General features: G+C 51.5%; 1 protein-coding gene across 1 annotated transcript in view; it reads left to right on the top strand.

Annotated features, from left to right (window-relative positions):
• LOC118451759 overlaps positions 1-15,037 on the top strand; it is a 30,055-nt gene that overhangs the window by 9,366 nt on the left and 5,652 nt on the right. The window contains exon 7 of the transcript XR_004841307.1: positions 175-1,010. The gene's annotated coding sequence lies outside the window, so the exon portion shown is untranslated. The remainder of the gene's footprint in view (positions 1-174; positions 1,011-15,037) is intronic.

Here is a 15,037-nt window from a genome sequence, read left to right as displayed (position 1 = left end):
GCTGAATCTGTAACTCAGGTGACTGCTATTCCCTTCTGCCACTTAAATGTTTCTGAAGGGTGCTGAGAGCAGACTGTGGGCTCAGCAGCTAATGACCCCTAAAGGATAAAGTATTCTCTTACCTGCCTTTGGGGAGGGAAACTCCGATCCTAACTTATCTTTTCTTTGAATTAGAAAAAAGACGACTTACTGCTTCAAGCAAGACAACAATTTGAACACTGTGACAGAAGGAAAGTTATTTGAAGAGTAACAGGCATTGAACCTGCAGCTCCTTAACACAAAAAGAGGGGAAATACTGCTGTCTGGAGATCACCTGGGGCTGTGACAGGTTATCCTCTACCTTCCGGCTGAAGTTATTTTACTCTAAGGACAAAGTTGGTTTCTCTTTGCTTCTAGTCCCTTGCTGCTCGCTGTTTGTGCTGCTGTCATATTTAGAACTGAGGAAGGTTTGTAAGCCACGCCACTTTAGAAAACTGAACTTTGACATCAGCTACCACAGTGCTTTGGTTACTGGCACCAGTCCTTCCCGTGGATGCTGACAGCTGGGAATTGCTGACCACCTACTGTATTTGGCCCATTCGTCGTCTTCCCTTTGAGCACACCAACAGGTGCCACCAGCTCCTTGGTATCTCACCACCAAGATGGAAGAAGTCTGGGTTGTGTATCTCTGCCTGATCTTGCTTATCATGGTGCTGCTTCTAATGAGGCATAACCCGCACGTGGAAGAGGCCAAGAAGGAGAGGGAAAGCAAAAGCCCCCCGCCGACCTCTTCCTTTTTTCCCAGTAATGTTGGCAAACAACTGGAGCACACCCAGGAAGAGCTGGAGAACTATCTGGACAGGCTAAGCCACGTCTTGTTTGACACGGAAGCCAGGAAAAGGGATGGCCACCATGATCAGAAGTCCCACCATCACCATCACAGAAGCGCTGATGTTATGCCGGAAACTAAGGAGCATCCAGGAAAGGAGGCAGGACGCGCTCAGTATCTGTCAGGCTACACGAGGGTTCAGGTATGAGGCTTATAAAGACCTTCAGGCTCACCCAGACTTAGAGCTCCTGGCTGAGGTAGCAAATCCTGTTGCAATGCATGGTCCATGAATTTGGATAGGGAAGGGGGGTGGGGAGGAAGCCTTGCTATTTTGAAATATAATTGTACATTCCTACTTTTGGACTGTATATTTCAACATTAAGCGGTCGTTGAGAGGCAGCTGTACGTGACATGAGCCGTGTGTGTGTTACCTGTGTAAGACATCAGTGTTGGCGTCTATGCGTGCGTGTGTGTGTCTGTGTAAGTTATTCCCCCCTGTATTAATAGAAATCGGTATCATTTCTTACTTCAAGAAATTATTGTGCAGCTCTCCAGCCAAACCTCCCACCTTCCACACATACAGCAGCACTTTGCCAGTTGGCCCCACTAAGGATTTGGCCCAGTAGGGTGCGGGAGCTCTACAGACTCCTGTCCAGAGGTGAATGCACGGTATCGAGCCGTGGGAAATCCTTTCGTCCTTTTCCCGCTGTGCACGATGATCACGCGTCGCGTACTCTGTAAGCGTGAAAGTCTCTATTGGCAACCTGCAGAATTCTCTTCGCCTTGGCCAAGGCCCTTTTTTAGGGGATGGAACAAGACGCATGCCTTTATATTTTTATCATTATCCTCACGGCAATACATCAGATTTTGCCCTTGAGATGACAGAGCTTCGTGGCAGCTATGCGCGGCCGCGTTACTTCGTGCGAGCAGCTGTTTGTATTCTTCACCCTTGAGGCACGTATCGTGCGGTGCCAATGCCCCACGCTGTCGCTGAGCACGTCCTAGGTCCAGGTGGGAGCTCCAGCACGAAGCCTTCGCCTTAGAGGCAAGGGCCAGGCCTTGGTGTCAATAATTGCGCCCAAGAATCAGGAGACAGATTTCCTGGTAATGAAAGCTCTGCTGTGCAGAGCCTTTTCACTGAGCCTTGTCACTTCAGGAGCTGCCTGAACTGCCTGGGGGAGGCAGCTCCATCCAGCTGGAGGCAGAGGGGCGAACACCCCAAATGTGAGAATGTTGTGGCAGAGTACAGGGGCAGGAGTCGTTATTTACTTACTGGCGCATTGCACTTACTGAAGCAGGTGCTGTTATTTTATTATATCTATTACAGGTCAGAAAACAGCAATCATTTTTTGTTATGGGAATGTTGCAAAGTAACCGTGTTAGCTTATCTTTCTGCTGTGCTTAGAAACTACTGTGTTTGCAGAACACAGACTGGGGAGAAAAGGTGCTTTGCCACTATTTTCATACCGTCCGATACAATCCTAGTTTGGTTCAGAGAGCATTCGCTTGCTTAGGAAAAGGGAGTTCACTTTTTTGCAGACTTGATGCAGCAGCTGATCCTTCTTTGGGCAGCTGAAGGCTTTAACGTAAGCTCCTTTGATGCATGGAATGAACAGTAATGATGCAAAAGCAAAGTAGCAGAAATACGCTTTTGTTGCCCCTCATTTTGCGTTTCGGGAGCAGTGAGAAGGAAGCCACCGCCTAAACACACCGAAGCAAGCACTTGTCAGCAAGTTGTCTGGCCGCTGACGTGGAACGGGAAACTTCAGCTTCACTCGGAATAGTATTAGTGCCAAAGCCACTGGGGTTTTGTTCATTGCTCAGGCAAAGGCTAAGTGTTGGGAGAGTTTCAGGAGCTGTATTTGAGCGTGGTTACCCGGGTGCACGGCACGGCGGAGGCTCAGAACGTGATTTAGGTGCCGTCTGCGGGCACGAGAACGTGTGGGTATGTACGAAGGCTTTCAGGTCTCTCCCAGGTCAAGGAAGGACACTGATGCTCTTGTTCTCTTCCTCCCTCTGAGAATTCTGTCTCTCTCTCAGAGTGAATGTAGGTGGTTGGGAGGTGCCAAGTTGGGATTTCTGGAAGATGAAATCCTCAGCAGAGGTAGGATGGCTTGCAGCGACAGCCTCTTCAGTGAGTGTGCCAGTCCTCTCAGCCAGCCCCATCCAGGGTCTCTGCCTGCTTCTCCTGTCCAGTTCTGAAACAGCCTGCAGCTCTGCTGGCACTGCTGTGCAGGGAGGAGTGATCTGAAACCTGTTATGGGTGGAGAAAGAGGAAACCCCACCAAGCCAGAGCCCCGGGCAAGGACATTTGTGTCTGTGGAAATTCAGGGTAGTGTAACTGGTATTGGCAAGAGGCAACACTAGGTGCTGATTTGTCAGGGGGCATTGGGCTTATTAAATGGACTTTGGCCATCGCTGGTCAGCTGTCAACGTAGACGCCTTCAGTTATCCCATTTTTGACTGGAGGGAGCTGTTTGGTCTTGCAGATGTTCAGAAGGAGCTAAGGGGATTTTTGTAATTCATTGCACACATCTAAGCCCTTGTCTAGTAGGGCAGAATCCATATTTTCTTACGAATTTCTATTTGTTGCTATGCATTACATTATTAGATGATCTTAAAATCATTTCTAGATTTCCCCTCATTTTCCACTGACTCTGTTCTCGTGGGAACTGAGCAGTCCACTCGTTACAGCCAAACCAAGAGCAAACGAACGGATTCAGGAGTGCAGGAGGGTAAGACAGGCAAAGGCAGTAGGTGCGACAGCGCAGCAAGCAGATTATTTGGGATAAATGTGCTCAGAGGGTTTCCTGCTTCATTAAAGTTAATCAGAGCGGCGTTATTTTCGGGTTGTTTTCAGAAGCAATGAAAAATGAATGGTGGCAGATGGCAGAGAGGCGTGGGCCTCCTACACGGTGGAAAAATAGATTGCCAGCCAGCCTGCAGTACGTACTGCGGGTGGTGGAGCACGTGTGCCTGTGAGGACAAGGCAGAAGTTGGAAGTCTTTAACGTAGCCATGGATTTAGAAAACCCGCAGTGCCAGCTTCGAGCCACGCAGCGGGCAAAAGCCAGCGCGGTGCCCCAGCTGGTGGTGCGTTGAGAGGTGCTGCCCAAGGTGCTTGGCTGAGCACTGGTGCGGGCCCTGTGACAGCAATAACCCAAGGTCAGAAGGAGCATGTTGGAGATGTCTGTCTGTCCGTCCTCAGTGGCTGTGCAAGGCACCCACTGGGTAAATTCAGGGTAGCTTGCCTGACTCTTGACGGACATGTATCTGTGTATGCCGTGTTCAACACAGGGCAGGAGGTTCAGCAAAGCCAGGGCTTCTGCTAGAAGTGCTTCCCGCAGTCAGTAATCCCCAGCGCTGTCCTTAGCCTGCGTATCTGTGAGTCGTACCCGTGGAAATTCTTGCGGTGACGTCTCCGCGCTGCACAGCCGTGATTCACGGGGCATGGCGCGAACAGGCAGAGCTGCAAGGAGAAGCAGTTGTTATTCATCCGCACAAAGTTGACTTCTTTGGGCCTCCCGCTGGGCCTCCTTGCTTCTCCAGATCTGGCAAGAGCAGCGAGCTTTCTGCGGTGCGTCCCTGGTGGATTTGGGGTGGTGTTAATTATGCCGCAAGAGGCTCCACTCCCTCGGTCCACCAGCTGATTCAGTCTGCAACTTCAGCCCATCACAGGCCCTGGAAACTACGTGGATGGCTCAGTCGTGTGACGAAATGTCTTTGTGGATCTCATGCTGTGGTGGCAAACGTGGTAAATGGCATCACCCGAGATAATACCGTCAGGGCTGTTTCCGTAACCCTCTCGTGCCCTGCCGTCACGCTGCTTTCTAGGTCTGCGCTGCTGCTGTCGTTTCTCAAGCCTAGGGACTCGTGGAGAGGATATCTGTGGTTACACCCGTGGAGCTTATGTGCCTGGAAGCTGCTCTGCTTTTTTTTTTCTTTTCTCCAGCCATACCGTTTGTTCTCAGAAAAGGTAACGTGTCTTCCTGACTCGCCTTTCAGGGTGCCCCTGGTGTAGTCCCTTGTGAAACCACTGAGCGGATGAGGTTGGAAGGAGACGCCTGGAGGTCGGCTAGTCCAACCTTCAGCTCAAAGCACGGCCAGCTAGCGCAGCTTGCCCAGGACTACCTCCAGTCAGATTCTTAATATCCTATCTAGATACTTGGACGTCCTCTGACACCGTAACATTTGAGCCCTTGTGCAGGAAAAACAAAAAACTGATTTGCAGTCTCTGCTTCTGCCCAGGTCCTCCATCACTATACGGCACCTCGGTATTTCTCGACCTCTTAACTCTCCAGCACACCCTGCGACCTCAGTGAGGTCATGTAAAGCAGATATCGGGATGTATGTCTGAAAATTGAAGGTTTGTGTCTGTGCTTCAGCCCTGACTTTTAATCAGGTATATTCCAAGCAGCACGTGAAACATGGTGAGCTTCTACGTTTCTCTTAACGTGAGGAGGCAGTTCTGCTCCGCTTCACTTGCCGGTAAGGAAGCCCGGGATGTTCCAGCAAGACGATCAGCAGTTCAGTAGGTTCCAAGCCTGTCACCAGTAACAGCATTTATTTACAGGTGCAGAGCTCCCTTCTCCTTGAGTCGCTTTCCTTACCTCAGCAGCTGGTGACATTAACTGACAGCTATATTTGTAGTCTAGCAGCCCAGCATTTCTTAACTTGCAAGGTTTAACTTCCAGCTGGCTGAACAATGAATTGTGGCATAGGCTTCGTGTGATCCGCAAGCGCTGCAAGGATCCAGCGTGTCCCAGCAGTTTGCAGCGTGCGCCGGCACTCAGCAATGTGGATGTGAGTGTGGGTCGACCCCGTGTATGAGGAGAGGAGGATTGGTAGGGGCTGAGGAGGAGCAAGAGGAGAAGAACGTGCATTTAATAACTTGGGCTTTGTTAGACAGCGTGTAGGAGGCTTTTGTGGACTTGCTGTCCTGGAGTTGACAGAAGAATGTTCAGGGAATAAATGAGTCAACATTGTCGTCCTGTACGCGTTCCCAGATTTAGGCTCGTTGAACTGATTTCCCGTTTCAGTAGTGGGTGTAAGATTAAAGGAGACAAAAGGAGAAGGGTACAAGGTGACAGACTAGCAGGAATATTAGAGTGGCAAAGCCTGGATATTCACAGGCCTCCGTGGACCTTTGCTCTCACAAGACTGCCCAGGCTCAAAGCTTCCAAGAGCTCTGCCCCTGGGTTTTATTTATTCGAGGACATCGTGCAAATGAATTTCAGCCTTCAGGTTATTCATAAGCTGGCTGTATTGTATACGTTCCCCATTTGGTATCGCCATCGCGCTTTGCCATGAGGCATTTTTAATCACATGGCACTTGCTCACAGAGCGGGGTGAGTCAGAACGAAGGAAGAGGAAGAGGGCATATCAGTTCAAGAAGGCATTTGGCTCTTTGGGGAAAGGAGTAGAAAGAGGTGATGTTATTTGAGGGAAAACTAATGAAGAAGAGTTCATTGGAAGAGTCTTGCCAGCTTCCAGTGTTTCCTTTCCTGGCTTCCTGGTGAGAGCAGGTCATGCCATCTCAAATCTGAGGATCGTTTCAGTGCTTCTGTCTTTGACTCTGGTTGTTAAGCACCATGTTGGTTGTCATAGGCTTTACAGACCTCCAAAAGGCACAGTCAGGATAGGAGGTGGCAGCAGCAGCAGAAGAAAATGGCCATAATCAAGCAAGCAACCTCTAAATATAAGCAAAATCAGCATGGTTTCATCCTCACAGCCAGTCATGCCTACCAGTGCTGCCTTGCAGGTTCTCACGTCGGCATTTAAGTTTGCCCTCCAAGTTCTGCTCTACAGTGGCGGTGTCCTAGCCTTTGATAAATGGGAATCTGTTTAATGGGGAGGAATTTTTGATCGCTATGTTCTCTGTACTCTGCTCAAAGCGTTACTGGATCTGGAGCTGTATCCCTGCCAAGCTCTTAAGGTGAGCAGAAGTGACCTCGGGGGTATTCACGCTATCTAACTGCAGGCATTTAACTTAGGTGCCCTGAGAGAGAGGTGTGATTTGGAGCATTGAAGGTAGGAGCAAAAATAAAATCCCTAAAATAACCTCAATTAATGGTGTGATTAACCATACACCACCTCCCTTCCGTTGGTTTGCCCCTAGCCTGCACTGCTCTGACGAGCCACGACATTGCCACTGAAAAAGAGAAGGGGGGGGGAGTGCAGCCTTGCAGCGCCATGCCCGCGAGCGCTTCCAGGAGGCTGAGCCTAAGCCTTCAACTTGTCTAACGTGAGACATGTGGGAGGAGAATTCCTGTGCCCAAACTTCGGCACCTAGAAGTTAGATGTCTAAACCCCGAGCTAATTAACCGTGGCTCCATCTGTAGTCAAGGGAGAGAAACGGGCATCCTCGGGGGCTGACTCATGCAGTGCATCACCGCCTCAGTTCAGATGGATTGCCCAAGTTGGCCAACGTGTCCCATGCCTCTTTACGGCACGGCGTAGTGTGGTTTGGTGAGCTCTGAGCTGGTGGTGGGAGTGGGTGGTGTGGCTCTCCTGGAATGGTGCTCCGCTCACGCTGGTTAGCTCAGCATTGTCCTTGGCGATTATTTTAAATTATTTTAGATTGCTCCACAGTTTGCAGATCACCACTTTAGAGTTCTGTTTGCTCATTTCCTAGGCCCCACAGACTCTCGTGAAAGGGGCAAAACTGCCCAATATATCTGCATAATTGGTGTGACCCACAGGCTAATAGAGCGGTAGGAGTCTTCCCATTAAGTTCAGGCTTTTGGGGACAGACCCATGTTCTGAGAAGAATGAATCCCATTTGACCCCAGTTAAACAAGTTAACAGAGAGATTAACAAATGTATGCATTAGCCTTGAACCAAAATGCCTCTTACTTGGTCAGGGTAGTTCTTGTGGTTAGTCTGTGGCTAAGAGGCAGCGGAGTAGTTGATCTGCAGTGTCTCACGTTGGGTTTCTGCTCTGAGCTGACAATTGTACAAGAGAAACGTCCCGAAGGAAAGAGTTACAGGAGCTACCGTCCTTGACACTGGTTCCGGAAGGAAATACGGGGGCGTTGTCACTTCTTTGTACATTTATCATAAGGTGGTGAACTATTGCAGCTTGACGAATTCCTCTTTAGCCTTCTGCAGTGGCAGTCCAGGTTACGTTCGCTGAAATTACTCTGGTGTGATCTCCGTTAAGCTGTGTTCACACCTTTGCTTCGGGCTGTTCAGGCAGATCCTCCATTCTGACAGAATCTTTCTCAAAGCCAATCATGCCTGAAAACACACTTGGGCAGGTGCCCGAATATTTTGGGCAATCGTACATAGACAGAAGGTGGTCGGTCTTCAAGCGGATGCCTTAAATATCAGCTTCTCAGTAGCAATCGAGGACTCCTGCATCTGATTTTCCGGAGGCTTCTGTGACACCTCTTTTTATCCAGTGCAGTTGTTGGTAAACACATGTTTTTACCTCAGTTTGGTCCCTGCCAGAGCCTCGGCACAAGCCCTGGAGCGAGCTGCTGCTGTCCGTGCCCTGCCTGTTTGCAGACACACATAGGATTTTGCTCCTGACACTGTGGATCTTGGTGCTTTTAAGCAAACCCCAAACTCAATTTAGTTTCAGAAAGCATGAATCTAAATTTAAAATGTGTCTTGGAGAAAGCCAGATGAAGAAGAGATGGTAAAGTCTGTCAAACCTGCAGGGCAGAGGAGGTGCCCTGGGAGCGACTGCGCTAGCTCCCTGTCCCTGCAAAACCGTGGCTTAGCCAACGGCACTGCCGAGCAGCAGGGCTAATGCAGAGCAGCATGCACGGAGCACATAGTTCAGCTGGGAATTTCTGCCGAAGAATGACCTGGGAACAAAATGTATTCATTGCTTTCTAGAGGATTAAATGCATTCATGGAAGCTGGGGCCACGACGGGCTCTTAAACGCTCTTGTCCCTGAAATCAGAGCAGCTACTTGTCCCGCATGTCCTTAGTTTAAAAAAACAGAAAGCATAAAGAAATGTTGTTACCTTGTGTGTATCACATCTTGGATTTGGACTGAAAAAGACTTTTCAGGGTCCCCTTAGAAACTGGGGTAGTTGAAAAGCAGACTCTTTCATAGGCCATTTCATAGGCAGGCTGTGGCAGGCATGCTGAATATTTAGCCTTTGGAGTCCTGCCCAACAGGGGAGAGTTCCCCGAGTCCTAGCAAATGTATAAGGTGAACTTGCAGATAAACCAAGGGAGCCATTTGTTACATCTTGCCTCACTTCTGACAAACCAGGTTTCAAGATCTGGCCACCAGAAGGGAATCCAGCATGGTCGCTAGCTATCCAAATCTCAGTAATGAGCAATGATGCCAGCATTTAGAGTGACGCATTTACCACTGATCATATATCTGTCTTCAGGTCTGAGACAGCTGAAGGGCTTTGTGAGAAATGCTGGGGCATTACAGAGGTGCTCTGAAAGAGCATGCAGGCCTACGGCAAGATGTGGAGCCAAGCTGGGTTAAACCCTTGCAGGGACCGTTATAAGCCTTAAGGTAACGTCCTAGACATGATAACGGCTTCCTTCTTTGGGTGAAGGATGCCACTTCCTGATGAGGTGGGATGGAACTTTCAGGATTCAGGAGCTGATGGTAAGGTGATAATATTTAATATTTAGCTCTTTTTAGATTCCTGGTCTTTAGGAGGACAGTATTATGGTCAGGGCTTAACAGTTCTGGGTTCTGTTCCCCAGTTCTCTACTTCAGCTTGGGTAAGCCTTATTGTAGGCTTTATTTTGCAGAGCACTTGGAGGCAGCCCTCAAGGTGAGGTTCACGAAGAGCATGTGGTCATTAGCAAGGATATACCCACAGCTCGCTCATGGGCCATCTACAAAGGCTTTGAATACATGGGAGGTAGGTTGGTGAGTACGTTGTGCTCCTGGGAGACACAACCTTAGCCTGCCTTGTGAAAATGAAGCCCCTTTTCCTATAGGTAGGAAAGCCTTAAGGAAAGGGTAGTATGGGGCTGGAAGAGGGGAAAGAATACAGGCTCATCTACGCCTTTTAGCTCGTCAAAGATCAGATGAGGAAGGTGAACGACCAGGACTTAATGAAAGCTTGTGTGCAGAGGCAAAGATGAGAGTTGCCAGTTGCTGAGGTGGTGGGGAGAGTCAAGGTGACTAGGACAGAAAGGAAGCAGCACAAGTTCTTCCTAAGAAAATACAGAGTATGCCTGTGGCACATCAAGCTGAGAGAGGTGACGTAGACATCCAAGAGATCATAGATCATTTGGTCAGAAAAGATCATTGGGCATTGCAGATGCAGTAAGCTGATCTCTTGTAGTAAGTCTGAGGAAGGATGGAGGAAAATCACCACTTGCGCTTGGCTGCATCCAGTAGCAGTGGCGCGTCCATGGGTGCCACTTCTTGGCAGACGCCCTTTGGATTTAGGAAGCACGCGTTCATGAGAGCTGGGGTAGCTATAGCTACGTAACACCTACTTTATTATACTCTACTGAGTGTGAGGGGAGTGTTAGTCCTTGCCTGGCTGCTGTGGTTCTCCTGTAAATTGTTTGCACCCGGGGAAGCTGCCTGGTTTGAGTTCAGCAGCACCAGCCTGCCAGACCCTCTGGTCTGTCCCCTGGACTGCTCTTGCTCAACTTCTGGTCTCAAGCAGTGGGCTATCCTGCTGCATGGTGTTCCCAGAAAACCCACTGCTCTCGTTTGGAATAACCTTGGAAAACCTGTCTGTTGTTTGAAACCTCTTTGTCCCTCGCACGCTGCTCCGCCTGCCCTCTCCAAATGGCGTTCATGGGGCACACGGCCTCCGAGCAGGAGCCGGGGTCTTGGGCTCCTGCGCTCGAGGGCGGGTTGCTGCGGTATATGGACTGCCTGACCGGGACAGGGTTGAGTTACAGTCAGGGCCCCGCCGGAATGCAGGGCCCTGCCAGCGTGACCTGTTCAGATATCCCAACCGGGAGCAGGAGCCCTTGGCAGTCTTTAAAGCAGCGGGGTCAAGTTAATGTCACAGCGCACCTTTGCCAGGAGGAAGGCTTCTGAAAGTGCACTCTGGGGAGCTAACGGGGTATGTTTTTCCCATCTGTTCTGTATTTTTCCATCCCTTTGTTTGGTTGTTCCCACTCACCGATCAGCACTAACCTGCTGGAAGAACACCAGGTTTTGGATGCTGGAGGGCAGTACTGAAGCCCAGGTGAGACCACCTTTCCCTTGGGTGGCTCAGGTGGTCTCTCTGGGTTGTTTAAAGCCCTTGGGTGGGTGACTAAGCTCAAAGACGCCTCTGAAGGGCAGGCGGCGCTCAGCCAGGAGCCCACGTAGCCAGTCTGCAGTAAGTCCTGCCTTTGGGGAGGTCTGCCCCATGCACAGGGGTTCTCTCAGCTCCGAGGTCAGGTCTTGCCGTTCAAGTCAGAAACACAAATCCTCTCAGCAGCTCACATACACTAAACCTTGTAAGCCACAGCTGTGCTTGAAGACAGCAGCAGCAGATTACCAGGATCTGCTCTCAGTTCGGAGAGGTTCGTGTCACAGGCATAGGAGGAGTGACCCCGCAGGGTGCCCGCTCGCAGAAAAACCCGTCCACGAGCAGACCCGAAATGCAAACCAGCATCAGCAGCCGGGCTCGCAGCCCATCCGGTATGATCCATAGGCGAGGGAAATGACCTAAACCAACCTTAACATCAAATGCTAGCGTCAGAGCTCAGCAGTCCCTTGTGTCCCCGGTTCAGGGTTTGTAGCTCTGGAGCGCAGTTTGTGGGTAGGCTGCGGTGCCGCGCGCAGTCGGTGCCGCTCGCAGTCGCTGAGAATGAGCAAAGCAAAGGCCTTTGGCTGGTCTCAGGCTGCAGCCCTGCAAACTGGCGCGACTGCTTGCCCCTCTCTTGCTCTGGCACAGCTCTCCTCCTTAAGTCATGGCCATTGACATGTTTACGGGGTAAGCAGGATGGGCACAGGAGGTGCGAGTCACGGCGAAAAGCCTCAAAGAGATTTTGTGATCGATTAAAATATGATTTCTGCACTGTTTTCAGCTTCTTCCTACCCAAAGCATGAGAGTTCCCGAGCCGGGGCCTGTGCCGAGCAGGGGAAGGGCAGGAGCACGCCAAGCTGATGGCAGAGGGGTCACAGCGAGAAGCTCCTGACAGCAGAGGGCACAAAAGGTAGCGGCATCGTGCACTTGGTGCCACACGGGATCAAAGCTTGCGCTCACAGCTGGAGTTCTATTACTTTCTCCTTATGACCATAAAAAAGGGGGGTGTTCTTTATTCTGATTCTTTAAAAGCTGCTGCTTAGGTTTTTTTCCTCTACTTTTTTTTTCCTTAGTATTTAGAATGAGGTGCCACTTCGTGGACTTTGTAGTGCGATTTCCTTTGTGATCCCAAATAACAAAGCGCCAAAACTCCAGGCCTGTGGGCTCAGTGTAGTCAGTGATAAACTCCATGAACCCCGAAGGAAATTCATGGCATTGTTTCACCATTTCCTTCCCTAATTCATCTTTTTCTCTATACACCGTGGTTGCTGAGTGGAACAGTTTGGCAGGTGGCAGCCGATGTTCGGGGGTATTTGCATTCATCGTTCCGCTGGAATTAGGAAAGCCTCGCCTGGCACTGCAGCTCCAAGCGAGCAGAGTGAGCGGATTCCCGGATCCATTCCTCCGGTGCAGGAGGGCGAGACCCAGCTCCCGACGTGCCGAGGGTGCCTGCCTGCAGCTGCAGGGGCAGGGCACGCACGGAGCTGGGTGTGCGGAGCCAGGGGCTGCGTGGCGTTAGGGTTCACGCCTTTTGCATACGCAAACCACTAACGTTCGCTTACTCCAAACGCAGGCGGAGTTGGCAGGCTTGGGGGCAGCTTTGCTCGTCGTCGTTTCCCGTGTGTGTGTCAGTCACGTCGGCGCTGTCTTTCACAAGGACGAGCAGTGGCTGTTGTTGCTCTTTTTCCCAAACTCTGGCTCAAGCCGTGCCAGCTTGCACAGCTGATTTGAATGTTGCTTTTGTAAAGAAAGGAAAAAAACCCAACAAGAAGGACGTAGCCCTCGAGACGGTTGCGTGGCAGCGTAAGTGCGGGACTTGCGCTGGCTGGGACGGACACCCTGTGGCTGGGTGGCGTGGCCGAAGGCGCGGGCGCCGGTGTTGAGGGCAGGAGGGCGGCAGCTCTGTCCCCGCGGTGGCGGTGGTGGTAATCGCCGCCGTGCCTAGGAGAGCCCTAGAGCTTCCCGCTCCTCTCTCGGACCAAAAGGGGGCAACCACCTGAGGTTGTTATTCTGTGTTTGTTTGTTTTGTTTTGTTTCTGAACAGGAGAAAACCACTCCTCCTGGAAGCACTGAGAATATTGTGGAAGAGATTGGTGAGTTGGGCCAAGCCGTGAGGTTATGGCTCGAGAAATCCCCTTCTCCTGTGCAGGCATTCGCTTCTGCCACTTCAGCCAGGGGTGACGGGAGAAAATGCTCCTGGCTTTGCTGTCCCATGCACGAGTATCTGTACCCCCAGCCAAATGTTCAGGCTCCTTCTTAGCACCCAGAGTCCGGCCGTGGGTGCTGGGCATTGTCAGCCAGGCAAGTGGGCATTTCCCTGCAGCTGGGTTTGAAGGAAAGCAAACCTACAGGGCAATCAAGCCCAGAGCTGTCTTCAGGCGCTGCTGTAAGGGGGTCTATGCCCAGAGACTGTTCTCCTGAGCGCTGCGGCTATGCCTGCAGAGCCCTCAAAACGGGGTGGGGAAGCAGAAGGAGCTCCTGCTGGCCTAGCAGATGCTCCTGGGGAAGCGTGGCCCTGCAGCTGGCACCCGGCACGCTCCGGAGGATGCTCCCTGGCCGTGCCTGAGGTCACGTACAAGAGGCAAGGAGTGCGGCCCTCTCCCTGACCCACCGCGGCCAGGGACTCCCAAGGCAGCGGGTGGGAGTGAGGACCTGGGTGCTCTGGGGCTTGCCCTCCCCTTCCTCCCGTCAGTCTCCTCCGGGCCACCGCACAGCCAGCCTGCTCCACGGCTCCTGCCCTGGTGCCGAAATCCTTCCCTAAGCTTTTTCCTCGCAGCCTGATTTGCAAATACGTCATCAACTTCAAAACCAAATTTTATATTCTCCCTTCACAAACTGACCTTTGTGCGAAGGCGGTGAGCCCAGGAGTTGAGTCGCTGGTGGGCAGAGCTGGTTAAATAAACGAGGGTTTGCCAGGACGAGAGCGGAGGGGGGTTCATGCCCACCCCAGCCCTTCCGCAGTCAGTGGCTTTCAAAGCTGCCCTCTACAAAATGCCACCGGCAATTACTCTTGGTGGCAGCTTCTGGAAACTTCCATTGCTCTGTAACGCAATGTAACGAGCATTTTTGACCACAAAAGAAATCATTAAATCCTTGCTTTTTTTTACAAGAATTCTCCTGTTGCCAAAATTCGACCTGACGGGCTCTGCAGCCGTTTCGTGTTGTGTGTGCGGAAGGGAAGGAAGCCCTCCTGATTTTAGTTTGCTCTGTCACGGGCAGGTGAAGCCGCTTTACCCGCTTCCTCACTCTGCAGTCCCTGCAGACTTATGTTTGGAAACCACAGCTTATTTATATACCTCCTCATTACGCTAATGCACACACATATTTAACGTAACGAGCACGTGAACCAGGTCCCAATGGACCGTGCCACACAAAAAGCACAAGCCCAGGTTTTTTAAAGGGGGGGGCGGACCCGCACGGAGCCGGTGGCGATTCACCAAACGGGGAGTGAGGTTTGGTTTGGGCATTGGGCTTTGCGCTCTTCTGAGCTGCCTGAGCCCGTGTGGGAAATGCAGCAGGTCAAGGGCTTCCTAGGGAAGCAGGATGGACAGCTTCAGCTCCTGAAAGGGGATGGTGTATGGCCAGCCGTGATGGCCAGCGCGGGGCAGAGGGTGGCTGTGAAGCCGTTTGGAGGCCGTTGGTTCTGCGTGCACCCAAGGGCTGCGTCCCCGCTGGAAGCGAGCGAGTGCCCTGTACCGGCTGCGCGGGGCCAGGTACGAGCCCTGGCTGAGAGGCCCCTCCTGAGTCTTGCAGAATGCAGAGGCGATGGTGTCCTGCACCGTGCAGCGGTTGTCATCTTCAGGAGGTTGATGTGCTGGGTTTCCAAACACACAACCCAAAAAAAGGCCCCAGATGGTAAAAGTTTAATTGAGCTTGAGAGGATAAAGGCATTTTCAGCTGAGGAAAGTGAGGGCTGCGGTGCAGGTTTTCAGGACCTTGGGATTGCCGTTCCTCCCACGGCGCGTAGCCCCCGCCGGCAGCTCTCCTGCAGGGCTGGCTGGTGACTGCAAGGAGCTCATCCACAGAGGTCTTTCTTTCT

Source organism: Egretta garzetta, unplaced genomic scaffold (genome assembly GCF_000687185.1).
Source record: "Egretta garzetta isolate BGI_Z169 unplaced genomic scaffold, ASM68718v1 scaffold452, whole genome shotgun sequence".
Classification (NCBI taxonomy): domain Eukaryota; kingdom Metazoa; phylum Chordata; class Aves; order Pelecaniformes; family Ardeidae; genus Egretta; species Egretta garzetta.
Note: the sequence above shows the minus strand (reverse complement) of the source record. Positions and strands in the feature narration are given on the sequence as shown.